This window comes from Antechinus flavipes, chromosome 3, assembly GCF_016432865.1.
Source record: "Antechinus flavipes isolate AdamAnt ecotype Samford, QLD, Australia chromosome 3, AdamAnt_v2, whole genome shotgun sequence".
Classification (NCBI taxonomy): domain Eukaryota; kingdom Metazoa; phylum Chordata; class Mammalia; order Dasyuromorphia; family Dasyuridae; genus Antechinus; species Antechinus flavipes.
Genome location: NC_067400.1, coordinates 218,954,071 through 218,968,763, shown reverse-complemented (window position 1 = coordinate 218,968,763; position 14,693 = coordinate 218,954,071).

Genomic DNA, 14,693 nt, shown 5'->3' with positions numbered 1-14,693 from the left:
GTTTGTGTGTGTGTGTGTGTGTGTGTGTGTGTGTGTGTGTCTGTGTGTGTGTATGTATGATGACCGCGTATTTAAAATCAGCCGGAGTCAGGAATTCAGGTTAAGGGAAAAATATTCAATCTTTATTCTCAGTAGAGGTGAGGGGGGATTGCGATAGCAATATGGGCAAGAAGGATTGTGATAGCAATATGGGCAGCTGCAACAGAAGCCAGCTAGCAGAGGGGGATCGGAGATGAAGGGCCATCGCAATAGCAATGCCAGCAGTTGTGATAAGATGCCAGCCAGCAGTCTCTCCTTCCCCTTCCCTTTCCACTCCCCTGCCTCCACCCACCAAAAACACCATTTTCTATATAACACATCAGGACTTGCACAAAGAGTAGGTGGGGGCCATTCTTTCTCCAAGCATATATATTAATAGGGTATGGTCCAATTACTATTTAGCCTCACGTGCTTGAGACCTCAGTGCATCAACTCAATCCTCAGCCCATTACATGTATGTGCCCACATTGTCCTCTCTCTCCCATTCTTATCAATCTACATACCTTATCTCATACCCCCATACCCCTCCCATTGTATTATTCCTTTATCCTCTTTTTTTTTTTTTTTATCAATTTAGAAGACTTCTATTTCTTTTTAAATAGATATGCTGTTCTCTCTTTAACACAGATTTGAAGAGCAGGTTTTTCTCTAAAACTCCTTCAATTATTCTCCCTCTTTTTCCTCCCCATTACCCTCATTTCTTTTTTAAATTTAGAAGATTTTTATACTTTTCTAGATATACATGTATTGTTCCCTCTTTAACCCATTTACAATGAGAATAGGATTCCAAAAAAACTAGCCTCATCCTCAATATAATTCTTCTGTATCAGTTCTTCTCACATCTCATTTGTATAAAGTAATTATTTGTTATTCCTTTCCTGACATGGTTTTGCTTATTAAAATCACATGATACTCAGCTCTACCACATTCTTTCTTCTGAAACACCTAATTACTAATGACAATTTTAGACCATATGGTTTAGATTTCTATAAAGAGTTTGCTTTTATTGAATTGATTATAATTAGTCTTTGGTATTTATACTTCTCTTGGCTTTCATGGCAAATTTTCTAATAAGTTCAAGTCGTTTTGCAACAAAATCCTGAAAATATGGCATTTCATTAACTGTGCTATTCAGTATTATGATTAACTTTGCTGTGTTTGCTAATTTTAGTCATTACCTCAGTTCTTTTACTTTTCTGATATATAGACCAATATGTAGGTCATTGCTAGATCTTGTATGTTTCTAATTGTGGCTTTGCTGTATTTAATGTTTTTTTTTTTTTTTTTAATTGTTGTTTCTCGTGTTTTCTCATTGATCTGGAAGATTCACAATTTGACTATGATATTCCTCTAGGTTTTCCTGGTAGAATCTCTTCTCTTTCAGGTGGCATTTGGTGGATTTTGTTGTTATTTGTACTCTCTTCTCTTGTTCTAACACTTTAGGACAATTTTCTTTAATTAATTCTTGTATTATTCTGTAATTTTTTTTTTATTTTAAGTTTCAGGTTGACTCATCATTTTTATACTCTCTCTTCTCCATCTGTTCTCCAGATGATTATTTTATGAGATGTCTCACATTCTCCTCAATTTTTTCCATTCTTTATATTTTGGTTTTTTATGTCTTGGTCTCTTATAACTTTATTAACTTCCTCTCGCCCAATTCTAATTTTCAACAAGTCATTTTCTTCCTTAAGATTCTGAATTTTCTCTTCCAGTTGACTGATTTTTTTAAATAATCTGTTTTTCTTGGTTTTTAAAATATTTTCCTCAATCTCTCTCATTTGATTTTTATTGTTTTTTTATTATTATTTTAACACACATTGCTTTACGAATCATGTTGGGAGAGTAAATCAGAGCAAAAGGGAAAAACCATAGGAGAGATTTAAAAAAACAGAAAAAAAGAAGTGAATATAGAATATAAATATTTACATTCAGTCTCTTTAGTTCTTTTTTTGGATGCAGACGACATTTTCTGTCCAAAGTCTATTGGGATTGCTTCGAATCACTAAACTTCTGAGAAGAATCAAGTCTTTCATAGTTGATCATCACATATTCTTGCTGTTATTGTATACAATGTATTCCTGGTTCTGCTTGTTTCACTCAGCATCAATTAATGAAAATCTTTCCAGGCCTTTGTATAATCAGTTTGTCCATCATTTTTTAAAGAACGATAATTTTAGAGTATGGACTAGCTCTCTGGAGGGCTTCAGGGTCAGCTAGAGTCAGGATAAATCAAAGTCTTTGGTATTTAGGGGGAAAAGTGAAAGAGGCAGGAGGCAAGCAGAATTCTGGATTCGGGGGTCTGGAGTCACCAATTTCTCTCCTCCTTGTCCAGCCTCCAAGTGACTCTGGCCTCTGTCCCTTCCTCCCTCCAATCCTTGCCTATAATTACCTTAACACCAAACATTCAGCAAGCACCAAAAATGAGAAAAGCCATGTATCCAAACATATGCTAGTAGAGTCATTGTCATCAAATAGGTAATCAGCCTTAAGTGCTTGATTGTCTGATTCAAGGATACCTTTTTGGAGTTTCAGCCCTCTACAAATAATATTCCATTACCTTTATATATCATAGCTTATAAATTCCGCAATTGATGGGCATCTACTCATTATCCATTTTTTTACTACCACAAAAAGAGCTACTACAAGTCTTTTTGCATATGTGGATCCTTTTCCTTCCTTTATGATTTCCTTGGAATACAGGACCAATAATGGCATAACTAGGTCAAAAGATATGCACAATCTGATTGTCTTTTGGATATAGTTCCAGATTGCTGTCCAGAATGGTTGGATCCTTTCACAACTCCACTAACAATGCATTAGTGTCCCAGTTTTCCTACATTCCCCCAACATTTATCACTATCTTTTCCTGTCATTTTAGCCAATCTGAGAGATGTAAAGTAATATCTCAGAGAGTTTTTAATTTGCATTTCTCTAATCAATAATGATTTGTAGCATTTTATCATATGACTATAGATGGTTTTAATTTCATTATCTGAAAATTGCTCATATACTTTGACTATTTATCAACTAGGCTCATTTGATTTTTAAAACCTTTTTTGAGTTCTTCTAGAAGTATTTTTGAGCAGATGACCATTTGACATTATTCTTTGGAGTAAGAGAAGTTTTTTCTTTATTTTCCTTATCTGAAGATGAACATCATCACTATTCCCATAATAACTGTCTATGGTTGAGTTCCTTCTCCTTTGCTATTCATTTTTTTAAACATTATAATCACCTTTATTATTGGGTTGTAGAAGATAATGCTTCTGGCCTCAGGTATCATTTCAGTTTTTCCCTATGGCATAGAACTCAAACTGAGAACTCCACTCTCCAATAAATGCTCATAGCCAGCAGCACCTCTGCCCAAATGCTTCTGCATTTACCAGGCATGAGGATGTTCCTTCTCACCCAGAGCTGCTTCTCAGCAGGATTAACATCAGGTTTGTTGTCTCTTATCAGCAGAGGTTCCCTCAATCTTTAATGCTCAGGTACCAGACTCCCCAAACTGTACAGGAGATAAAAATTTCTTGCTGTTTCAGGGCAATAACGTGGAGTTTAAATTACAAAGGGGCCAAATCTTTGACTTGGTAACTTTTTTTCAGGTCCTCTCTCGTTTCTTCAAGAAGACTACTATTCTGTCCCAACTTTTGTTTATTTTTACCATTCTATATTAGCACTGAGGTGCTACTGTATCTTTTTTATGGGAGAAATTGGAAGAACTTGGAATTTTCTGATCTATTTTACAATGTTAGAATCTGGGCCCTATTCATTCAATTTATTGTTAAGAGTTTTAAAGTATTTTACATTTAGTTTTATTGACAATGCTGTTTCTTTGCATAAATGTTTGTCCTGGATCTGCTTATTATAAGTCTTGCTAAGTTTGTCTGAAATTTTCATGTTATATATTTTATAATATCATTTATCATTTTAAAATATAATAAAAATAGCATAATATACATAATGGAGCTATTCTCCATATCCCTATAATATCTAATTTTTAATTAATTCATTTTTAATACATATTGCTTTATGAATCATGTTGGGAGAGAAAAATCAGAGAAAGGGGGGAAGATGGGAGAGGAAAAAATAGAAAAAAGAAGTGAACATAGTATGTGTTGATTGATATTCAATCTACATAGTACTTTTTTCTTTCTATATGCAGATAGCATTTTTTGTCCAAAATTGGGATTGCTCAATATTGATCATAGAAATGCAAATTAATCAACTCTGAGATATCACTATACATTTCTCAGATTGGCTAAGATGACATTAAAAAATAATGATGAATGTTGAAGGGGACATTGGAAAACTGTGACATTAATACATTGTTGGTGGAATTGTGAACTGATCCAAGTATTCTGGAGAGCAATTTGGAACTATGCCCAAAGATTTATCAAACTCTTTGTATCCTTTGATCCAGCAGTGTTTTTACTGGGCTTATATCAATAAGATCTTAAAGGAGGGAAAGGGATCCACATTACCAAAAATGTTTGTGGCAGCCCTTTTTGTAGCAGCAAGAAAGATTGGTTTACAACGTAGCATTTTTACTCTTTTTTGTTGTTGTTTGCTACATTTTATTTTCTTTTTCATTTTTTCTAGTTTAAAATCATTTTTTGTGCAGCAAGATAATTGTATAAATATGTATGTACATACTGGATTTAAAATATATTCCTACTATGTTTAACATATATTGGATTACTTGCCATCTAGAGAAGAAGTTGAGGGAAGGGGGAGAAAATTGGTACACAAAGTTTCGTAAGGATGAATGTTGAAAAATTGTCCATGCATATGTTTTGAAAATAAAAAGATTTAATAAAAAATTGGGATTGATTTGGATCATTGAACCACGGAAAAAAAACAAGTCTTTCATAGTCGATCATAGCCCATTTTTGCTGTTGTTGTGTACAATGTATTCTTGGTTCTGCTTATTTTGCTCAGCATCAGTTCATGTAAAATTTTCCAGATCTTTCTAAAATCTGCTTGGTTATCATTTTTACAGATTAATAATATTCCATTACCTTCATATACAAGAACATATTTATTCAGTCCTCAGTTCATGGGCATCTACTCATTTTCCAATTCTTTGTTACCACAAAAAGGGCTACTATAAACATTTTTGTACATGTATTTCCTTTTGCGTTCCTTATGATTTCCTTAGGATACATAACCAGTAATGACACTATTGAATAAAAGAGCATGCACAATTTGATAGTCCTTTGGGCATAGTTCCAAATTGCTTTTCAGAATGGTTGGGTCACGTCACAACTCCATCAACAATGGTATGACATATTATTTTCCAGTTTTCCCACAATTTTCATCAAGTAGTGAGTTTTTATTCCAGAAGCTGGAATATGGGGATTTATCAAACACTAGCTAACTATAGGCTTTTATTATTGTGTTGTGTATGTCTAATCTATTCCACTGATTCACAGCTCTATTTCTTAGCCAGTAGCAAATGACAACTGTTTTATAATAGAGTTTTAGATTTGGTACTGCTAAGCCTCCATCTTTACCTATATTTTCATATAGTTTACAAAGTATTGGAATTAATTGTTCTTTAAATGCTTGGTAGAATTCACTTGTGAATTCATCTGAGGCTTGAAATTTTTTTCTTAAGAAATTTGTCCAATTTCTTTTTTGAAAATAAGCCTATTTAAGTAACTTAGTTCCTCTTCTATTAATCTGAGAAATTTATATTTTTCTAAATATCCATTTCAGTTGGACTGTTGGATTTGCTGCTATAGACTTGGGCAAGATAATTCTTAATTATTGTTTTAATTTCTTTTTCATTGGTTGTACATTCACCCTTTTCATTTTTGATGCTGGTGACTTTTTTTTTTTCTTTTTATAATCAAATTAACCAATTTTATCTTTTTTGTTGTTGTTATTGTTTTTCATGAAAACCAACTGAGTTTTTTTTTGTTAGTTCAACAGTTTTCTGAGTTTTAATTTTATTAATCTCTCATTGGAACTTCAGAATTTCTAATTTGGTATTTAATTGGGGGGGTTAACTTGTTTTTTCTCTTAGCTTTTTAGTTGCATACCCAATTTATTAACCTCTTTTTGTTTTACTCATGTAGCTATTTAGAGATATAAAATTTCCCCTAAGAACTGCTTTGGCTGCATCCCATAGGTTTTGGTATGTTGTGTTATTATTGTCATTCTCTTGGATAAAATTATGGATTATTTATATGATTGTTTGCTTGATCCAACTCATTTTTTAGAATTAGATTATTTAATTTCTAATTGATTTTTAGTCTCTTTCCCTGCACCTTTATTGAATATAATTTTATTGCATTGTAGTCTGAAAAGGAAGCATTTCCTATTTCTGTCTTTCTGCATCTGATTGTAAGTTTTTCCTGACCTAATCTATGGTCAGTTTTTGTGTATGTGCCATATACTGAGAAGAAAAAGGTGTATTCTTTTCTGTCCCTATACAATTTTCTCCAAAGGTCTGTCACATGTGAGTTTTCTAGGATTCTCTTAACCTCTTTAATTTCTTTCTTGTTTGCTGTGGTTTGATTTGTCTGATTCTGAGTGGGGAAGTACAGTTTTGCTGTCTATTTTTTTTTTTTTTTGTAACTGGCTTAAATCTTCTCTAGTAATTTGAATGCTCTACCATTTGATGCATATACATTTAGAATTGTTACTACTTTCCTTCCTTATCTCTTTTAATTAGATCTATTTTTACTTTTGTTTGATCTAAGGTCAGATTTGCTACTGCTGCTTTTTAAAAAAATTCATCTGTAGCATAATAAATTCTATTCCAGACTTTTACTTTTACACTATATGTGTCTCTTGGTCAAATGTGTTTCTTGTAAACCACATATTATAGAATTCTATTTTTTTTTTTTTTTTGGTTTTTTTGCTGAAGCAATTGGGATTAAGTGACTTGCCCAGGGTCACACAGTTAGGAAGTATCAAGTGTCTGAGATCACATTTGAACTGAGGATCTGCGAACTTCAGGGCTGGTGCACTATTCACTGCACCATCTAGCTGCCCCGAATTCTATTTTTTAATCCACTCTGCTATTTACTTCCATTTTATGGGAGAGTTTAGCCCATTCACATTCATAGTTATGATTACCACCTCTATTTCCCTCCATCTTAATTTCTTCCCTGTATATACTTATTGGTCTTTTTTTTCACCCTGTACTTAGTAGTGTTTTTGTTTTTTTTTTTTTACCCAACTAACACATTACTTTATCTTCTATCACTTATCCCCCCCCCATCTCTTATCCTTTCCCCTAGTGTTTCTATCCTATCTTTTATCTTGCCCCTCCATTTTCTTTTCCTCTTTATCCTCCTACTTCTTTATAAGGTTCAATAAATTTCTAAACCCAACTGATTGATTAATTTATTGCCTCTTCTATTCAAAACTAAGATCAAGCTTGAGACAATGTTCTTCCTCCTCCTTTCTTTTCCCTTGATTTTCCCTTTCTTGCCCAAGTCTATAGCAGCAAATCCAACAGTCCAACTGAAATGGATATTTAGAAAAATATAAATTTCCCAGATTAACAGAAGAGGAACTAAGTTACTTAGACTCTTCTTTACCTTGATTGTCATAGGTCTTTTAGGCTTCTTCATGTGTTCTAATTTGTCCCGTTATATCTCACTATTTCCTCTTTGTCCAGTACAGTCCTTTTTTCACTCCTTAATGTCTTTTCTTTATATCATCACATCAAAGTCCATTCACAATCCCACTCTCCATCCATGTCCATTTGATGCTCCCCTCTGTCTGTCCCAGTGACAGATACAGTTTGCAAGAGTTAACAGATATCATTTTCCCATATAGGGATGTAAACATTTAAACTTTAAATAATATATATTTCCCCTGTTCAATATTCTATGCTGTGTTTAGAGTAATTTTTTTTTGTTTATTTCTGGTGTTTTTTTTTTCCATAGAAATGATTAAAAGTCTCTTACTTCCTTGAAGATCCATCATCTTTTGTAAAAGATGGTGCTGAGTCTCACTGAGTAGTTAATTTTAATTCTTGTAACCCCAGCTCCTTTGTTTTTGGTATATGATATTCCAGGCCTTTCAATCCTTTATTGTAGAAGCTGATAGATTCTAGGTAATCCAGACTATTGGTCCTTGATATGTGAATTGCTTTTGTCCAGAAGTTTACAATATTTTTTCCTTGAGATTGTAGTTCTGAAGCTTTGCAACAATATTCCTTGGGATTTTCTTTCTGTGATCTCTTTCCAAAAGTGATCAATGGATTTTTTTGATGAGTAATTGTATCAAAGCAGTTTTCCTTTACCATCTCTTGAAGAATGCTATTCAAGCTCTTTTTTGGTCAAGGCCTTCAGGAAGACCAACAATTTTTCAATTGTCTCTTCTGGATCTACTTTCCAGGTTATTTATTTTTCTAATGCACTATTGCACATTTTCTTCCATTTTTTCACTCTTTTTAGTTTGTTTGACTGATTCTTGCTGTCTTATTCAGTCATTAGTTTCCATTTCCCCATTCTAGTTTTTAATGTGTGATTTTCTTCAGTTAGCTTTTCTATCTCTTTTTTGGTTACTTCTTTTTTTGAAGGTGTTGTTTTCTTCGGTAGATTTTTTTTTTTCATTTGGCCAATTGTAGTTTTTAAATAATTGTTTTCTTCAGTCAATTTTTTAATTTCCTTTTTCAAGCTGTTGAATCTTTCTTGTATCTCTCATTTTTTTCTTCCACTTCTCTTATTGGCCATTCAAAGTATTTTATGAGCACCTATAAGAAGCCTCTTTGGCCTTGAGCCCAATTCATATTATTCTTTGAGATTTCCTCTGTGGATATTTTGCCCTCATTTGAGTAAGTGTTTTTTTTTTTTTTTTCTTTTGGTCTTCCCTGTTACCATAGTAGCTTTATACGATCAAGGTTCTTTTCTGTTTCTTGCTCATTTTCTTTCCTTTTCTTTTGATGTTTCCTTTTTTTAATTTATGGTACTGTTCTGCTCCAGGGGTAAAGGGGACACTGTCCCAAGTTTCTTGTATACCTCTTAGCCTTAGTCTTGAGCATAGTGGCCCTTGTTTCCTAGAGTTTGCCTTTTGAACTATTGCTGGAAGCTGTCCTGCTAATCTTCTCCTGTGCTAATCCAGGAGTAAAGGTCTTAATTGCTGATTTCTGTGATTAAGACCCTCTCACAAGCTTTCCCAGAGTTTATCTGAGTTAGGTCAAACACCTTTTTCATCCCAGGGAGACTGATCTTTCTTGAAGTTTTTCCAGTCTCTCTTGAGCTGGAGAGTGATTTCATTCTGTCAGTCTCTATTCAGAGGCTTGGTTTCATGTGGCTTTTGAAGGAACCTGGGAGAGCACAAGTAGCTTCCTGTTTTTACTCTGACATATTGGCTCCATCCCTGGAAATAGGTTTCCTGTTCTTTGTAAAGATTTCTCTAGCGGACTTCCGGTTAAGATGGCGGAGAGGAGGCTCACAGCTGTGTAGCTCCATGCTTTCTCTCACTATCCATTTCATTACAAGCCTCTGAATTAATGCTTGACTGAAAAAAAACCCACAAATAGTTACCATCCTTGAGTAGCCAAGAGAAGCCATCCTTGAGATTCACCAAGAAAGGTCTGTCTTTACTGGAGGGCTGGGACAGTTTTAGATCAAGGGCAGGCGGCGGGCAGCGGCAGTGAGAGCACGGGAGCAGACTGGAGAGGGGGTGGGGAGTGATCGCAGCCGTCTCTGCGGGGAGAGCTTCGCTACAGGATTGGATACTTTGCTCTGGCAGCAAGTCAGCAGCCCAGCAGAGAAGCTAAAAACACCGGGGCTGAAGAATACAACCCCAAACAGCTGGAGTCTCTCGGGACCTGGCCGCCCCCCTCTCCCCCCCTCCCCCCCACAGTGACTCAGCATGCTCTGGGAACTCAGAGCGCAGGCGCAGCACAGTAGGGCTAGTGCCTCACTGCTGCCCCCCGCAGTCTGTAGAGGAAGCTCGGTAACACACCCAGCCCCTCCCCCAAAGAAAGACTCCAGTTATTTCTGTTTTTCTTTGCTAGTTTGTCTTTGATTATTAGACAGAATGAGCAAGAAACTGAAGAGGACTTTAACCCTTGACAGCTTCTATACAGATAGAGAGCAGACTCTAAATCCTGAGGAGACTAAAAACAGACAGTCCCCAGGTGAATCCCCAAAGGAGGAGATCATCTGTTCCTCAGCACAGATGAACCTCATAGAAGTAATTAAAAAGGCTCTCACAAGGGAGCTAGAAGAAAAATGGGAAAAGGAGAGGGAGGCTTGGCAAAAGAGCCTGGAGAAGTCAGTTAAAGAGAGAGTGGATAAAGAAGTAAAATCCTTGAAAAATAAGATTGGTGAACTGGAAAACAAAATTGGCGAAATGGAAAAAAATTCCACAGAACAAAAGAACTCAATGGGACAATTAGAAAAAGATTTTTAAAAAGTGAGTGAAGAAAATACTTCACTGAAAATCAGAATTGAACAATTGGAATTGAATGACTCGAGGAAACAAGAAGAATCAGTCAAGCAAATCCAAAAAAATCAAACAATGGAAAACAATGTGAAATACCTTCTGGGGAAGACAACAGACCTGGAGAACAGATCCAGGAGAGACAATCTGAGAATCATTGGACTTCCAGAAAAACATGATGAAAAAAAGAGCCTGGACACTATTTTCCAGGAAATTATCAAAGAGAACTGCCCAGAAGTCATAGGAACAGAGGAAAAAATAAACATTGAAAGGATTCATCGATCACCCACTGAAAGGGATCCTAAAATCAAAACACCAAGGAATATAGTGGCCAAATGCCAGAACCCTCAGATGAAGGAAAAAATATTGCAAGCGGCTAGAAAAACCCAATTCAAGTATCAAGGAGCCACAATAAGGATCACCCAGGATCTGACAGCAACCACATTAAAAGATCAAAGGGCCTGGAATATGATATTCCGAAAGGCTAAGGAACTTGGTATGCAACCAAAAATAACTTACCCAGCGAGAATGAGCATCTTTTTCCAGGGAAGAAGATGGACATTCAACGAAGTAAGCGAATTTCATTTATTTCTGATGAAAAAGCCAGAACTTAACAAAATGTTTGATCTACAAATATAGAACTCAAGAGAAATCTAAAAAGGTAAAGATTAATCTTGGGAACTATATTTCGACTATATAGATGTATAAAGAATACATGTATACCTTGTTCTAGAAATTGATGTGGAAAGGACATTGTACCAGAAAAAGGGTAAAGTGGGGGTAGTACATCTCATGAAGAGGCATAGGAAACCTATTATATCTGAGAGAAAGAATGGAGGGGGAATGAATATAGTGGGTATCTTACTGCCTTCAGAATTGGGTTTAAGTGAAAAATCTTAAGACATATTCAATCTATGGTGAAACTTCTCCCACCTCATTGAAAAGTGAGAAGGGAAAAGTGAAAAGGGAAGGAATAAGCTAAGTGGAAGGGAATACGGAAACTGGGAGGGAAAGGGGTAAGATAGGGGGAGGAACTCTAAGGCGGGGGGAGGGATACTAAAAAGGGAGAGCTGTGAGAAGCAAGTGGTGTTCACAAGCTTAATACTGGGAAGGGGGGAAAGGGGAAAGAAGGGAGAAAAGCATAAACTGGGGTTAACAAGATGGCAAGTAATACAGAATTGGTCATTCTAACCATAAATGTGAACGGGGTAAACTCCCCCATAAAGAGGAAGTGGTTAGCAGAATGGATTAAAAGCCAGAATCCTACAATATGTTGTTTACAGGAAACACACCTGAAGCAGGGAGATACATGCAGGTTAAAGGTAAAAGGTTGGAGCAAAATCTACTATGCTTCAGGTGAAGTCAAAAAAGCAGGGGTAGCCATCCTGATCTCAGATCAAGCTAAAGCAAAAATTGATCTAATTAAAAGAGATAAGGAAGGGCACTATATCTTGCTAAAGGGTAGCATGGATAATGAAGCACTATCTATATTCAACATATATGCACCCAGTGGTGTAGCATCTAAATTCTTAAAAGAGAAATTAAGAGAGCTGCAAGAAGAAATAGACAGTAAAACTATAATAGTGGGAGATCTTAACCTTGCACTCTCAGAATTAGATAAATCAAACCACAAAATAAATAAGAAAGAAGTCAAAGAGGTAAATAGAATACTAGAAAAGTTAGATATGATAGATCTCTGGAGAAAATGTAATGGAGACAGAAAGGAATACACTTTCTTTTCAGCAGTTCATGGAACCTATACAAAAATTGACCATATATTAGGACATAAAAACCTCAAACTCAAATGCAGTAAGGCAGAAATAGTAAATGCATCCTTTTCAGACCACGATGCAATGAAAATTACATTCAACAAAAAACCAGGGGGAAGTAGACCAAAAAATAATTGGAAACTAAATAATCTCATACTAAAGAATGATTGGATGAAACAGCAAATCATAGACATAATTAATAACTTCACCCAAGAAAACGATAATAATGAGACATCATACCAAAATGTATGGGATGCAGCCAAAGCGGTAATAAGGGGAAATTTCATATCCCTAGAGGCCTATTTGTATAAAATAGAGAAAGAGAAGGTCAATGAATTGGGTTTGCAACTAAAAATGCTAGAAAAGGAACAAATTAAAAACCCCCAGTCAAACACTAAACTTGAAATTCTAAAAATAAAAGGAGAGATCAATAAAATTGAAAGTAAAAAAAAAAACTATTGAATTAATTAATAAAACTAAGAGTTGGTTCTATGAAAAAACCAACAAAATAGACAAACCCTTAGTAAATCTGATTTAAAAAAGGAAAGAGGAAAATCAAATTGTTAGTCTTAAAAATGAAAAGGGAGAACTCGCCACTAACGAAGAGGAAATTAGAGCAATAATTAGGAGTTACTTTGCTCAACTTTATGCCAATAAATTCGACAACTTAAATGAAATAGAAAAATACCTCCAAAAATATAGCTTGCCCAAACTAACAGAGGAAGAAGTAAATATCCTAAACAGTCCCATCTCAGAAAAAGAAATAGAACAAACTATCAATCAACTCCCTAAGAAAAAATCCCCAGGACCAGATGGATTTACATGTGAATTCTACCAAACATTTAAAGAACAATTAACTCCAATGCTAAATAAACTATTTGAAAAAATAGGGATTGAAGGAGTCCTACCAAACTCCTTTTATGACACAGACATGGTACTGATACCTAAACCAGGTAGGCTGAAAACAGAAAAAGAAAATTATAGACCAATCTCCCTAATGAATATTGATACTAAAATCTTAAATAAAATATTAGCAAAAAGATTACAGAAAATCGTCACCAGGATAATACACTATGACCAAGTAGGATTTATACCAGGAATGCAGGGCTGGTTCAATATTAGGAAAACTATTAGCATAATTGACTATATCAATAACCAAACAAACAAAAACCATATGATCATCTCAATAGATGCAGAAAAAGCATTTGTTAAAATCCAACATCCATTCCTAATAAAAACACTTGAGAGCATAGGAATAAATGGACTTTTCCTTAAAATAGTCAGGAGCATATATTTAAAACCATCAGTAAGCATCATATGCAATGGGGAAAAACTGGAACCTTTCCCAGTAAGATCTGGAGTGAAGCAAGGTTGCCCACTATCACCATTATTATTTAATATCGTATTAGAAACACTAGCCTTGGCAATAAGAGTCAAGAAAGAGATTAAAGGAATTAGAGTAGGCAATGAGGAAACCAAACTATCACTCTTTGCGGATGATATGATGGTATACCTTGAGAACCCCAGAGATTCTACTAAAAAGCTATTAGAAATAATTCATAATTTTAGCAAAGTAGCTGGCTACAAAATAAATCCCCATAAATCCTCAGCATTTTTATACATCACCAACAAAACCCAACAGCAAGAGATACAAAGAGAAATTCCATTCAGAATAACTGTTGATACCATAAAATATTTGGGAATCTATCTACCAAAGGAAAGTCAGGAATTATATGAGCAAAATTATAAAAAAGTCTCCACACAAATAAAGTCAGACTTAAATAATTGGAAAAATATTAAGTGCTCTTGGATCGGCCGAGCAAACATAATAAAGATGACAATACTCCCTAAACTAATCTATTTATTTAGTGCTATACCAATCAGACTTCCAAGAAAATATTTTAATGACCTAGAAAAAATAACAACAAAATTCATATGGAACAATAAAAAGTCGAGAATCTCAAGGGAATTAATGAAAAAAAATCAAATGAAGGTGGCCTAGCTGTACCTGATCTAAAATTATATTATAAAGCAGCAGTCACCAAAACCATTTGGTACTGGCTAAAAAATAGATTAGTGGATCAGTGGAAAAGGTTAGGTTCACAAGACAGAATAGTCAACTATAGCAATCTAGTGTTTGACAAACCCAAAGCCCCTAACTTCTGGGAAAAGAATTCATTATTTGATAAAAACTGCTGGGATAATTGGAAATTAGTATGGCAGAAATTAGGCATGGACCCACACTTAACACCATATACCAAGATAAGGTCAAAATGGGTCCATGACCTAGGCATAAAGAACGAGATTATAAATAAATTAGAGGAACATAGAATAGTTTATCTCTCAGACTTGTGGAGGAGAAAGAAATTTGTGACCAAAGATGAACTAGAGACCATTACTGATCACAAAATAGAAAATTTTGATTACATCAAATTAAAAGACCTTTGTACAAACAACACTAATGCAAAC